The sequence below is a fragment of the Pleurodeles waltl genome, chromosome 10, assembly GCF_031143425.1.
Source record: "Pleurodeles waltl isolate 20211129_DDA chromosome 10, aPleWal1.hap1.20221129, whole genome shotgun sequence".
NCBI lineage: Eukaryota > Metazoa > Chordata > Amphibia > Caudata > Salamandridae > Pleurodeles > Pleurodeles waltl.
Window position 1 is genome coordinate 1,078,172,240 of NC_090449.1, and position 13,386 is coordinate 1,078,185,625.

The 13,386-nt window shown below is 57.3% G+C and overlaps 1 protein-coding gene across 2 annotated transcripts in view; it reads left to right on the plus strand.

Moving 5' to 3' along the window:
* Positions 1-13,386, plus strand: part of LOC138262275 (uncharacterized) — a 299,128-nt gene that overhangs the window by 127,960 nt on the left and 157,782 nt on the right. The gene's annotated exons all lie outside the window — the stretch shown is intronic.

A 13,386-nucleotide genomic window follows, 5' to 3' on the forward strand; every position in this document is an offset into this window, starting at 1 on the left:
TGTGAGGCAGCAGGTATGCTGCAGGTGAGTCTGGGAGTCTGAGAGGCAGTGGGTATGCTGCAGGTGAGTCTGGGAGTCTGAGAGGCAGTGGGTACGCTGCAGGTGAGTCTGGAAGTCTGTGAGGCAGCAGGTGTGCTACAGGTGAGTCTGGAAGTCTGAGAGGCAGCAGGTAGGCTGCAGGTGAGTCTGGGAGTCTGAGAGGCAGTGGGTATGCTGCAGGTGAGTCTGAGAGGCAGCAGGTAGGGTTCAGGTGAGTCTGGGAGTCTGAGAGGCAGCAGGTATGCTGCAGGTGAGTCTGGGAGTCTGAAAGGCAGTGGGTATGCTGCAGGTGAGTCTGGAAGTCTGTGAGGCAGCAGGTATGCTGCAGGTGAGTCTGGGAGTCTGAGAGGCAGTGGGTATGCTGCAGGTGAGTCTGGGAGTCTGAGAGGCAGTGGGTATGCTGCAGGTGAGTCTGGGAGTCTTAGAGGCTGAAGGTAGGGTTCAGGTGAGTCTGGGAGTCTGGGAGGCAGCGGGTATGCTAGAGGTGAGTCTGGGAGCCTGAGAGGCAGTGGGTATGCTGCAGGTGAGTCTGGGAGTCTGAGAGGCAGCAGGTACGCTGCAGGTGAGCCTGGGAGTCTGAGAGGCAGTGGGTATGCTGCAGGTGAGTCTGGGAGTCTGAGAGGCAGTGGGTATGCTGCAGGTGAGTCTAAGAGTCAGAGAGGCAGCAGGTATGCTGCAGGTGAGTCTGAGAGTCTGAGATGCAGTGGGTATGCTGCAGGTGAGTCTGGAAGTCTGTGAGGCAGCAGGTATGCTAGAGGTGAGTCTGGGAGTCTGAGAGGCAGTGGGTATGCTGCAGGTGAGTCTGGGAGTCTGAGAGGCAGTGGGTATGCTTCAGGTGACTCTGGAAGTGTGTGAGGCAGCAGGTATGCTGCAGGTGAGTCTGGAAGTCTGTGAGGCAGCAGGTATGCTGCAGGTGAGCCTGGGAGTCTGGGAGGCAGTGGGTATGCTGCAGGTGAGCTTGGGAGTCTCAGAGGCAGTGGGTATGCTGCAGGTGAGTCTGGGAGTCTGAGAGGCAGCAGGTAGGCTGCAGGTGAGTCTGGGAGTCTGAGAGGAAGTGGGTATGCTGCAGGTGAGTCTGGGAGTCTGAGATGCAGTGGGTATGCTGCAGGTGAGTCTGGGAGTCTGAGAGGCTGCAGGTAGGGTTCAGGTGAGTCTGGGAGGCTAGAGGGGCAGCAGGTAGTGTTCAGGTGAGTCTGGGAGTCTAGAGGTGCAACGGGTACGCTGCAGGTGAGCCTGGGAGTCTGAGAGGCAGTGGGTATGCTGCAGGTGAGTCTGGGAGTGTGAGAGGCAGCAGGTATGCTGCAGGTGAGTCTGGGAGTCTGAGAGGCAGTGGGTATGCTGCAGGTGAGTCTGGGAGTCTGAGAGGCAGCGGGTAAGCTGCAGGTGAGTCTGGAAGTCTGTGAGGCAGCAGGTATGCTAGAGGTGAGTCTGGGAGTCTGAGAGGCAGTGGGTATGCTGCAGGTGAGTCTGGGAGTCTGAGAGGCAGCAGGTAGGGTTCAGGTGAGTCTGGGAGGCTAGAGGGGCAGCAGGTATGCTGCAGGTGAGTCTGGGAGTCTGAGAGGCAGTGGGTATGCTTCAGGTGAGTCTGGAAGTGTGTGAGGCAGCAGGTATGCTGCAGGTGAGTCTGGAAGTCTGTGAGGCAGCAGGTATGCTGCGGGTGAGTCTGGGAGTCTGAGAGGCATTGGGTATGCTGCAGCTGAGTCTGGGAGTCTGAGAGGCAGTGGGTATGCTGCAGGTGAGTCCGGGAGTCTGAGAGGCAGTGGGTATGCTGCCGGTGAGTCTGGGAGTCTGAGAGGCAGTGGGTATGTTGTAGGTGAGTCTAGGAGTCTGTGAGGCAGCAGGTATGCTAGAGGTGAGTCTGGGAGCCTGAGAGGCTGTGGGTATGCTGCAAGTGAGTCTGGGAGTCTGAGAGGCAGTGGGTAGGCTGCAGGTGAGTCTGGGAGTCTGAGAGGCAGCGGGTATGCTGCAGGTGAGTCTGGGAGTCTGAGAGGCAGCGGGTATGCTGCAGGTGAGTCTGGGAGTCTGAGAGGCAGTGGGTATGATTCAGGTGAGTCTGGAAGTATGTGAGGCAGCAGGCGTGCTGCAGGTGAGTCTGGAAGTCTGTGAGGCAGCAGGTGTGCTACAGGTGAGTCTGGGAGTCTGAGAGGCAGCAGGTAGGCTGCAGGTGAGTCTGGGAGTCTGAGAGGCAGTGGGTATGCTGCAGGTGAGTCTGGGAGTCTGAGAGGCAGCAAGTAGGGTTCAGGTGAGTCTGGGAGGCTAGAGGGGCAACAGGTATGCTGCAGGTGAGTGTGGTAGTCTGAGAGGCAGTGGGTATGCTGCAGGTGAGTCTGGAAGTGTGTGAGGCAGCAGGTATGCTGCAGGTGAGTCTGGTAGTGTGTGAGGCAGCAGGTATGCTGCAGGTGAGTCTGGGAGATCTGAGAGGAAGTGAGAATGCTGCAGGTGAGCCTGGGAGTCTGAGAGGCAGTGGGTATGCTGCAGGTGAGTCTGGGAGTCTGAGAGGCAGCAGGTAGGCTGCAGGTGAGTCTGGGAGTCTGAGAGGCAGTGGGTATGCTGCAGGTGAGTCTGGAAGTCTGTGAGGCAGCGGGTATGCTGCAGGTGAGTCTGGGAGTCTGAGAGGCTGCAGGTAGGGTTCAGGTGAGTCTGGGAGGCTAGAGGGGCAGCAGGCAGTGTTCAGGTGAGTCTGGGAGTCTAGAGGTGCAACGGGTATGCTGCAGGTGAGCCTGGGAGTCTGAGAGGCAGTGGGTATGCTGCAGGTGAGTCTGGGAGTGTGAGAGGCAGCAGGTATGCTGCAGGTGAGTCTGGGAGTCTGAGAGGCAGTGGGTATGCTGCAGGTGAGTCTGGGAGTCTGAGAGGCAGTGGGTAAGCTGCAGGTGAGTCTGGAAGTCTGTGAGGCAGCAGGTACGCTAGAGGTGAGTCTGGGAGTCTGAGAGGCAGTGGGTATGCTGCAGGTGAGTCTGGGAGTCTGAGAGGCAGCACGTAGGGTTCAGGTGAGTCTGGGAGGCTAGAGGGGCAGCAGGTATGCTGCAGGTGAGTCTGGGAGTCTGAGAGGCAGTGGGTATGCTTCAGGTGAGTCTGGAAGTGTGTGAGGCAGCAGGTATGCTGCAGGTGAGTCTGGGAGTCTGAGAGGCATTGGGTATGCTGCAGCTGAGTCTGGGAGTCTGAGAGGCAGTGGGTATGCTGCAGGTGAATCCGGGAGTCTGAGAGGCAGTGGGTATGCTGCCGGTGAGTCTGGGAGTCTGAGAGGCAGTGGGTCTGCTACAGGTGAGTCTGGGAGTCTGTGAGGCAGCAGGTATGCTAGAGGTGAATCTGGGAGCCTGAGAGGCAGTGGGTATGCTGCAAGTGAGTCTGGGAGTCTGAGAGGCAGTGGGTAGGCTGCAGGTGAGTCTGGGAGTCCGAGAGGCAGCGGGTATGCTGCAGGTGAGTCTGGGAGTCTGAGAGGCAGCGGGTATGCTGCAGGTGAGTCTGGAAGTGTGTGAGGCAGCAGGTATGCTGCAGGTGAGTCTGGTAGTGTGTGAGGCAGCAGGTATGCTGCAGGTGAGTCTGGGAGATCTGAGAGGAAGTGGGAATGCTGCAGGTGAGCCTGGGAGTCTGAGAGGCAGTGGGTATGCTGCAGGTGAGTCTGGGAGTCTGAGAGGCAGCAGGTAGGCTGCAGGTGAGTCTGGGAGTCTGAGAGGCAGTGGGTATGCTGCAGGTGAGTCTGGAAGTCTGTGAGGCAGTGGGTATGCTGCAGGTGAGTCTGGGAGTCTGAGAGGCTGCAGGTAGGGTTCAGGTGAGTCTGGGAGGCTAGAGGGGCAGCAGGCAGTGTTCAGGTGAGTCTGGGAGTCTAGAGGTGCAACGGGTACGCTGCAGGTGAGCCTGGGAGTCTGAGAGGCAGTGGGTATGCTGCAGGTGAGTCTGGGAGTGTGAGAGGCAGCAGGTATGCTGCAGGTGAGTCTGGGAGTCTGAGAGGCAGTGGGTATGCTGCAGGTGAGTCTGGGAGTCTGAGAGGCAGTGGGTAAGCTGCAGGTGAGTCTGGAAGTCTGTGAGGCAGCAGGTATGCTAGAGGTGAGTCTGGGAGTCTGAGAGGCAGTGGGTATGCTGCAGGTGAGTCTGGGAGTCTGAGAGGCAGCAGGTAGGGTTCAGGTGAGTCTGGGAGGCTAGAGGGGCAGCAGGTATGCTGCAGGTGAGTCTGGGAGTCTGAGAGGCAGTGGGTATGCTTCAGGTGAGTCTGGAAGTGTGTGAGGCAGCAGGTATGCTGCAGGTGAGTCTGGAAGTCTGTGAGGCAGAAGGTATGCTGCGGGTGAGTCTGGGAGTCTGAGAGGCATTGGGTATGCTGCAGCTGAGTCTGGGAGTCTGAGAGGCAGTGGGTATGCTGCAGGTGAGTCCGGGAGTCTGAGAGGCAGTGGGTATGCTGCCGAAAGTCTGGGAGTCTGAGAGGCAGTGGGTATGCTGCAGGTGAGTCTGGGAGTCTGTGAGGCAGCAGGTATGCTAGAGGTGAATCTGGGAGCCTGAGAGGCAGTGGGTAGGCTGCAGGTGAGTCTGGGAGTCTGAGAGGCAGTGGGTAGGCTGCAGGTGAGTCTGGGAGTCTGAGAGGCAGCGGGTATGCTGCAGGTGAGTCTGGGAGTCTGAGAGGCAGCGGGTATGCTGCAGGTGAGTCTGGGAGTCTGAGAGGCAGTGGGTATGATTCAGGTGAGTCTGGAAGTATGTGAGGCAGCAGGCGTGCTGCAGGTGAGTCTGGAAGTCTGTGAGGCAGCAGGTGTGCTACAGGTGAGTCTGGGAGTCTGAGAGGCAGCAGGTAGGCTGCAGGTGAGTCTGGGAGTCTGAGAGGCAGTGGGTATGCTGCAGGTGAGTCTGGGAGTCTGAGAGGCAGCAAGTAGGGTTCAGGTGAGTCTGGGAGGCTAGAGGGGCAACAGGTATGCTGCAGGTGAGTGTGGTAGTCTGAGAGGCAGTGGGTATGCTGCAGGTGAGTCTGGAAGTGTGTGAGGCAGCAGGTATGCTGCAGGTGAGTCTGGTAGTGTGTGAGGCAGCAGGTATGCTGCAGGTGAGTCTGGGAGATCTGAGAGGAAGTGGGAATGCTGCAGGTGAGCGTGGGAGTCTGAGAGGCAGTGGGTATGCTGCAGGTGAGTCTGGGAGTCTGAGAGGCAGCAGGTAGGCTGCGGGTGAGTCTGGGAGTCTGAGAGGCAGTGGGTATGCTGCAGGTGAGTCTGGAAGTCTGTGAGGCAGTGGGTATGCTGCAGGTGAGTCTGGGAGTCTGAGAGGCTGTGGGTATGCTGGAGGTGAGTCTGGGAGTCTGAGGGGCTGCAGGTGGGGTTCAGGTGAGTCTGGGAGGCAGTGGGTATGCTAGAGGTGAGTCTGGGAGCCTGAGAGGCAGTGGGTATGCTGCAGGTGAGTCTGGGAGTCTGAGAGGCAGCAGGTACGCTACAGGTGAGCCTGGGAGTCTGAGAGGCAGTGGGTATGCTGCAGGTGAGTCTGGGAGTCTGAGGGGCAGCGGGTATGCTGCAGGTGAGTCTGAGAGTCAGAGAGGCAGCAGGTATGCTGCAGGTGAGTCTGGGAGTCTGAGTGGCAGTGGGTATGCTGCAGGTGAGTCTGGAAGTCTGAGAGGCAGTGTGTATGCTGCAGGTGAGTCTGGGAGTCTGAGAGGCAGTGGGTATGCTGCAGGTGAGTCTGGAAGTCTGTGAGGCAGCAGGTATGCTAGAGGTGAGTCTGGGAGTCTGAGAGGCAGTGGGTATGCTGCAGGTGAGTCTGGGAGTCTGAGAGGCAGCAGGTAGGGTTCAGGTGAGTCTGGTAGGCTAGAGGGGCAGCAGGTATGCTGCAGGTGAGTTTGGGAGTCTGAGAGGCAGTGGGTATGCTTCAGGTGAGTCTGGAAGTGTGTGAGGCAGCAGGTATGCTGCAGGTGAGTCTGGAAGTCTGTGAGGAAGCAGGTATGCTGCAGGTGAGTCTGGGAGTCTGAGAGGGAGTGGGTATGCTGCAGGTGAGCCTGGGAGTCTGGGAGGCAGTGGGTATGCTGCAGGTGAGTCTGGGAGTCTGAGAGGCAGTGGGTATGCTGCAGGTGAGTCTGGGAGTCTGAGAGGCTGCAGGTAGGTTTCAGGTGAGTCTGGGAGGCTAGAGAGGCAGCAGGTAGTGTTCAGGTGAGTCTGGGAGTCTAGAGGTGCAACGGGTACGCTGCAGGTGAGCCTGGGAGTCTGAGAGGCAGCAGGTAGGGTTCAGGTGAGTCTGGTAGGCTAGAGGGGCAGCAGGTATGCTGCAGGTGAGTCTGGGAGTCTGAGAGGCAGCAGGTATGCTGCAGGTGAGTCTGGAAGTCTGTGAGGCAGCAGGTAGGGTTCAGGTCAGTCTGGGAGGCTATAGGGGCAGCAGGTATGCTGCAGGTGAGTCTGGGAGTCTGAGAGGCAGTGGGTATGCTGCAGGTGAGTCTGGAAGTGTGTGAGGCAGCAGGTATGCTGCAGGTGAGTCTGGAAGTCTGTGAGGTAGCAGGTATGCTAGGGGTGAGTCTGGGAGCCTGAGAGGCCGTGGGTATGCTGCAGGTGAGTCTGGGAGTCTATGAGGCAGCAGGTATGCTAGGGGTGAGTCTGGGAGTCTGAGAGGCAGTAGGTATGCTGCAGGTGAGTCTGGAAGTCTGTTAGGCAGCAGGTGTGCTACAGGTGCGTCTTGGAGTCTGAGAGGCAGCAGGTAGGCTGCAGGTGAGTCTGGAAGTCTGTGAGGCAGCAGGTATGCTGCAGGTGAGTCTGGGAGTCTGAGAGGCAGTGGGTATGCTGCAGGTGAGCCTGGGAGTCTGAGAGGCAGTGGGTATGCTGCAGGTGAGTCTGGTAGTCTGAGAGGCAGTGGGTATGCTGCAGGTGAGTTTGGGAGTCTGAGAGGCAGTGGGTATGCTGCAGGTGAGTCTGGGAGTCTGGGAGGCAGCAGGTATGCTAGGGGTGAGTCTGGGAGCCTGAGAGGCCGTGGGTATGCTGCAGGTGAGTCTGGGAGTCTGTGAGGCAGCAGGTATGCTAGGGGTGAGTCTGGGAGTCTGAGAGGCAGTAGGTACGCTGCAGGTGAGTCTGGAAGTCTGTTAGGCAGCAGGTGTGCTACAGGTGCGTCTTGGAGTCTGAGAGGCAGCAGGTAGGCTGCAGGTGAGTCTGGGAGTCTGAGAGGCAGTGGGTATGCTGCAGGTGAGTCTGGGAGTCTGAGAAGCAGTGGGTATGCTGCAGGTGAGTCTGGAAGTCTGTGAGGCAGCAGGTATGCTAGAGGTGAGTCTAGAAGTCTGTGAGGCAGCAGGTATGCTAGAGGTGAGTCTGTGAGCCTGAGAGGCAGTGGGTATGCTGCAGGTGAGTCTGAAGTCTGAGAGGCATCAGGTCTGCTGCAGGTGAATCTGAGAGTCTGAGAGGCAGTGGGTATGCTGCAGGTGAGTCTGGGAGTCTGAGAGGCAGCAGGTAGGGTTCAGGTGAGTCTGGGAGGCTAGAGGGGCAGCAGGTATGCTGCAGGTGAGTCTGGGAGTCTGAGAGGCAGTGGGTATGCTGCAGGTGAGTCTGGAAGTGTGTGAGGCAGCAGATATGCTGCAGGTGAGTCTGGAAGTCTATGAGGCAGCAGGTATGCTGCAGGGGAGTCTGAGAGGCAGCAGGTATGCTGCAGGTGAGTCTGGGAGTCTGAGAGGCAGCAGGTAGGGTTCAGGTGAGTCTGGGAGCCTGAGAGGCAGTGGGTATGCTGCAGTTGAGTCTGGGAGTCTGACCGGCAGCAGGTAGGCTGCAGGTGAGTCTGGGAGTCTGAGAGGCAGTGGGTATGCTGCAGGTGAGTCTGGAAGTCTGTGAGGCAGTGGGTATGCTGCAGGTGAGTCTGGGAGTCTGTGAGGCAGTGGGTACGCTGCAGGTGAGTCTGGGAGTCTGAGAGGCAGCAGGTAGGGTTCAAGTGAGTCTGGGAGGCTAGAGGGACAGCAGGTAGGGTTCAGGTGAGTCTGGGAGTCTAGAGGTGCAACTGGTAGGCTGCAGGTGAGTCTGGGAGTCTGTGAGGCAGCAGGTATGCTAGGGGTGAGTCTGGGAGTCTGAGAGGCAGTAGGTACGCTGCAGGTGAGTCTGGAAGTCTGTTAGGCAGCAGGTGTGCTACAGGTGCGTCTTGGAGTCTGAGAGGCAGCAGGTAGGCTGCAGGTGAGTCTGGGAGTCTGAGAGGCAGTGGGTATGCTGCAGGTGAGTCTGGGAGTCTGAGAAGCAGTGGGTATGCTGCAGGTGAGTCTGGAAGTCTGTGAGGCAGCAGGTATGCTAGAGGTGAGTCTAGAAGTCTGTGAGGCAGCAGGTATGCTAGAGGTGAGTCTGTGAGCCTGAGAGGCAGTGGGTATGCTGCAGGTGAGTCTGAAGTCTGAGAGGCATCAGGTCTGCTGCAGGTGAATCTGAGAGTCTGAGAGGCAGTGGGTATGCTGCAGGTGAGTCTGGGAGTCTGAGAGGCAGCAGGTAGGGTTCAGGTGAGTCTGGGAGGCTAGAGGGGCAGCAGGTATGCTGCAGGTGAGTCTGGGAGTCTGAGAGGCAGTGGGTATGCTGCAGGTGAGTCTGGAAGTGTGTGAGGCAGCAGATATGCTGCAGGTGAGTCTGGAAGTCTATGAGGCAGCAGGTATGCTGCAGGGGAGTCTGAGAGGCAGCAGGTATGCTGCAGGTGAGTCTGGGAGTCTGAGAGGCAGCAGGTAGGGTTCAGGTGAGTCTGGGAGCCTGAGAGGCAGTGGGTATGCTGCAGTTGAGTCTGGGAGTCTGACCGGCAGCAGGTAGGCTGCAGGTGAGTCTGGGAGTCTGAGAGGCAGTGGGTATGCTGCAGGTGAGTCTGGAAGTCTGTGAGGCAGTGGGTATGCTGCAGGTGAGTCTGGGAGTCTGTGAGGCAGTGGGTACGCTGCAGGTGAGTCTGGGAGTCTGAGAGGCAGCAGGTAGGGTTCAAGTGAGTCTGGGAGGCTAGAGGGACAGCAGGTAGGGTTCAGGTGAGTCTGGGAGTCTAGAGGTGCAACTGGTAGGCTGCAGGTGAGTCTGGGAGTCTGTGAGGCAGCAGGTATGCTGCAGGTGAGTCTGGGAGTCTGAGAGGCAGCAGATATGCTGCAGGTGAATCTGGAAGTCTGTGAGGCAGCAGGTATGCTAGAGGTGAGTCTGGAAGTCTGTGAGGCAGCAGGTATGCTAGGGGTGAGTCTGTGAGCCTGAGAGGCAGTGGGTATGCTGCAGTTGAGACTGGGAGTCTGAGAGGCAGTGGGTATGCTGCAGGTGAGTCTGGAAGTCTGTGAGGCAGCAGGTCTGCTGTAGGTGAATCTGAGAGTCTGAGAGGCATTGGGTATGCTGCAGGTGAGTCTGGGAGCCTGAGAGGCAGCAGCTAGGGTTCAGGTGAGTCTGGGAGGCTAGAGGGGCAGCAGGTATGCTGCAGGTGAGTCTGGGAGTCTTAGAGGCAGTGGGTATGCTGCAGATGAGTCTGGAAGTGTGTGAGGCAGCAGGTATGCTGCAGGTGAGTCTGGAAGTCTGTGAGGCAGCAGGTATGCTGCAGGTGAGTCTGGGAGTCTGAGAGGCAGTGGGTATGCTGCAGGTGAGCCTGGGAGTCTGAGAGGCATGGGTATGCTGCAGGTGAGTCTGGGAGCCTGAGAGGCAGTGGGTATGTTGCAGGTGAGTCTGGGAGTCTGAGAGGCAGCAGGTAGGGTTCAGGTGAGTCTGGGATGATAGAGGGGCAGCAGGTAGGGTTCAGGTGAGTCTGGGAGTCTAGAGGTGCAACGGGTAGGCTGCAGGTGAGTCTGGGAGTCTGTGAGGCAGCATGTATGCTGCAGATGAGTCTGGGAGTCTGAGAGGCAGCAGGTATGCTGCAGGTGAGTCTGGAAGTCTGTGAGGCAGCAGGTATGCTGCAGGTGAGTCTGGGAGTCTGCGAGGCAATGGGTATGCTGCAGGTGAGTCTGGGCGTCTGAGAGGCAGCGGGTATGCTGCAGGTGAGTCTGAGAGGCAGTGGGTATGCTGCTGGTGAGTCTGGGAGTTTGGGAGTCTGAGAGGCAGTGGGTATGCTGCAGGCGAGTCTGGTAGTCTGGGAGGCAGTGGGTATGCTGCAGGTTAGTCTGGGAGTCTGAGAGGCAGTGGGTATGCTGCAGGTGAGTCTGGGAGTCTGAGAGGCAGTGGGTATGCTGCAGGTGAGTCTGGGAGTCTGAGAGGCAGCAGGTAGGTGCTGCTGGTGAGTCTGGGAGTCTGGGAGTCTGAGAGGCAGTGGGTATGCTGCAGGCGAGTCTGGGAGTCTGAGAGGCAGTGGGTATGCTGCAGGCGAGTCTGAGAGTCTGAGAGGCAGTGGGTATGCTGCAGGTGAGTCTGGGAGTCTGAGAGGCAGTGGGTATGCTGCAGGTGAGTCTGGGAGTCTGACAGGCAGTGGGTATGCTGCAGGTGAGTCTGGGAGTCTGAGAGGCAGTGGGTATGCTGTAGGTTATTCTCGGAGTCTGAGAGGCAGCAGGTAGGGTTCAGGTGAGTCTGGGAGGCTAGAGGGGCAGTGGATAAGCTGTGGGCGAGTCTTGCAGTCTCAAATGATTGCAGGTCAGTGGCAGGTGACTTTGCACATCTGGAAGAGTAACATACAGAGAGGAGATGAGTCTCGGAGCCTTGGGGTGCAGCAAGTAGGCAGCAAGTAAATCTGTGAGTCTCAAAGAGGTGCCAGGTAGTCTGTAAGTACACCTGGGAGTTTGGGAGGGGAGTGGGTAAGTTGTGGGATCTGGGAACCTGTCAAGGCAGCTTGTAGAATATGAGTTAGAATGTGATTCAGAAGACGTCGGGCAGGATACAAATAAATCCGGAAGTCTGGAAAAGTGGCAGGAGGATGTAGTTGAGTGTAGGAGAATAATAGAGTGGCGGGTAAGCTGTGGATGAGCCTAGGAGTCTGGAAGGGAGGAAGGTCTGCTGTGGGTGAGCCTGGGAGTCTGGACGGGAGGAAGGTAAGCTGTGGGTGAGCCTGGGAGTCTTGAAGGGAGGAAGGTAAGCCGTGGGTGAGCCTGGGAGTCTTAAAGGGAGGAAGGTAAGCTGTGGGTGAGCCTGGGAGTCTGGAAGGGAGGAGGGTCAGCTGTGGGTGAACATGGGAGTCTGGACGGGAGGAAGGTAAGCTGTGGGTGAGCCTGGGAGTCTTGAAGGGAGGAAGGTAAGCTGTGGGTGAGCCTGGGAGTCTGGAAGGGAGGAAGGTAAGGTGTGGGTGAGCCTGAGAGTCTGGAAGGGAGGAAGATAAGCTGTGGGTGAGCCTGGAAGGGAGGAAGGTCAGCTGTGAGTGAGCTTGGGAGTCTGGACGGGAGGAAGGTAAGCTGTAGATGAGCTTGGGAATCTGGAAGGGAGGAAGGTCAGTTGTGAGTGAGCCTAGGAGTCTGGAGGGGAGGAAGGTAAGCTGTGGGTGAGCCTGGGAGTCTGGAAGGGAGGAAAATAAGCTGTGAGTGAGCCTTGGAGTCTGGAAGGGAAAAAGGTAAGCTGTGAGTGAGCCTGGGAGTCTTGAAGGGAGGAAGGTAAGCTGTGGGTGAGGCTGGGAGTCTGGAAAGGAGAAAGATAAGCTGTGGGTGAGCCTGGGAGTCTGGAGAGGAGGGAGGTAAGCTGTGGGTGAGCCTGGGAGTCTGGAAGGGAGGAAGATAAGCTGTGAATGAGCCTGGGAGTCTGGAAGGGAGGAAGGTAAGCTGTGGGTGAGCCTGGGAGTCTGGACGGGAGGAAGATAAGCTGTGGATGAACCTGGGAGTCTGGAATGGAGGAAGATAAGCTGTGGGTGAGTCTAGGAGTCTGGAAGGGAGGAAGGTAAGCTGTGGGTGAGCCTGGGAGTCTGGAAGGGAGGAAGGTAAACTGTGGGTGAGCCTGGGAGTCTGGAAGGGAGGAAGGTAAACTGTGGGTGAGCCTGGGAGTCTGGAAGGGAGGAAGGTAAACTGTGGGTGAGCCTGGGAGTCTGGAAGGGAGGAAGGTAAACTGTGAGTGAGCCTGGGAGTCTGGAAGGGAGGAAGGTAAGCTGTGGGTGAGCCTGGGAGTCTGGAAGGGAAGAAGGTAAATTGTGGGTGAGCCTGGGAGTCTGGAAGGGAGGACGGTAAGCTGTGGGTGAGCCTGGGAGTCTGGAAGGGAGGAAGATAAGCTGTGGGTGAGCCTGGGAGTCTGGAATGGAGGAAGATAAGCTGTGGGTGAGTCTAGGAGTCTGCAATGGAGGAAGATAAGCTGCGGGTGAGTCTGGAAGTCTTGATGGCAGGAAGGTAAGCTGTAGGTGAGCCTGGGAGTCTTGAAGGGAGGTAGGTAAGCTGTGGGTGAGCCTGGGAGTCTGGAAGGGAGGAAGGTAAGCTGCGGATGAGCATGGGAGTCTGGAAGGGAGGAAGATAAGCTATGGGTGAACCTGTGAGTCTAGAAGGGATGGAGGTAAGCTGTGGATTAGTCTAGGAGTTTGGACAGGAGGGAGGTAAGCTGTGGGTGAGCCTGGGAGTCTGGAAGGAAGGAAGGAAGGTAAGCTGTGGATGAGCCTGGGAGTCTGGAAGTGCAGTGGGTAGGCCGTAGGTGAGCCTCAGAGTCTAAAGGGTTTCAGGTATGTTGTAGGTGAGTGTGTAAGGGAGGAAAGTAGGGTGTAGGTGAGCATCAGAATCAGTGAGTCTGTAAGACCACCTAGTAGGCTTCAAGTGAGGCTGTGAGTCGGCAAGTGTCTGCATGTATCTTTCAAGTGAGGCTGTGATTCGGGAAGTGCAGTGTGAGTCTGTAAGTAAGGCTGTGAGCCTGGGAGAGTGGGAGGTAGGCTGTAGGTGAGTGTGGAATGGCAGTGGATAGGCTATAGATGTGTATAGGTGTCTGTAGGGGTGGCGTTTAGAATTTAGGAGAGACTGGAAGGATGGTGGGTAGGCTGCAGGTGACTTTCGAGGTGGGTCAGTGATGCAGGTAGCTGAGTAGCAGACTGTAATTCAGAGAGCAGGCAGGGAGTTGGTAGGTTAGGGCTGCAAGTGCAGGAAGGGGGCTGGGAGTCCTGGTAGGTTCAGTAGCTGCTAGTGGGGGCTTGGTCTCAGTGAGTGAGGCTAGGAGTCAGTGAGCAAGTAAGTTGGTGGGGGAGGGTCAGTGAGTAGGGGCACAGGTCAGCAAGTGTGGTTAGGAACTCAAGTGCAGCTATCTGTCAGTGAGCAATGTTTGTACTCAGTGGCTGGTGCTGACAGTCAGTGAGTGAGCCAGAAGGGTTGGGAGTCAGAGAGCAGGCCAAGGAGTCAGTAAGAGGGGTTAGGAATCAGTGGGTCAAGGTGGGGTTAATTGAGAGTGTCTGAAAGCTAGTGAGTGAGTCAAAAGTGAAGAGAATCAGTGAGAGGGAAAAAGCAAGCTGTGTAAATGGGATTACATCACAATGAAAGTTTTAACAACTGTAGTGTCACAGAGTTGAAGCGTACATAATGTTTATCTGCATGGTGTAGAGCTGGTGAATACTCCCTCCAAACTC